Here is a 458-nt window from a genome sequence, read left to right as displayed (position 1 = left end):
GTTAGCAGCGTGGTCAAAAGAGTCCATTATCACCCAAAAGTACGAGCTCTAAGGCTGGACCAACTCAATGGTGAGATGTTTGCTAAACCCTGTTCAACGTGATCTTAATGCATGCCACGGTTTGCAAGGGAGGAAGGGGGCCTGGGTAGATGAGTCTCTCCGTATCAGACAGCTGCTACCCTACAAAACTTTCTTTTGTGAGGGAGGACAGCTTTCTTTTATGTGCCAAAGTGGAACCTCTCTTGCTAGCGTCTGCCCGGAGTCCCTTTTGTGCCACTAATATTTCTCGTAACCCCTACTTTACCATCTGGGCTATTTCTCCCGTCTTTAGTTTTAACGTGATCAACGTAAAAGATCAACCACCTTCAAGAAAGAAATAAAAATTATAAAAAATATCATGAGATCATAAGAATGACTAGTATCTACTGCGATACATGATGACACTAAGAATTAAAGGG

The sequence above is a fragment of the Elaeis guineensis genome, chromosome 10, assembly GCF_000442705.2.
Source record: "Elaeis guineensis isolate ETL-2024a chromosome 10, EG11, whole genome shotgun sequence".
Classification (NCBI taxonomy): domain Eukaryota; kingdom Viridiplantae; phylum Streptophyta; class Magnoliopsida; order Arecales; family Arecaceae; genus Elaeis; species Elaeis guineensis.
This window is presented reverse-complemented; position numbering follows the sequence as displayed.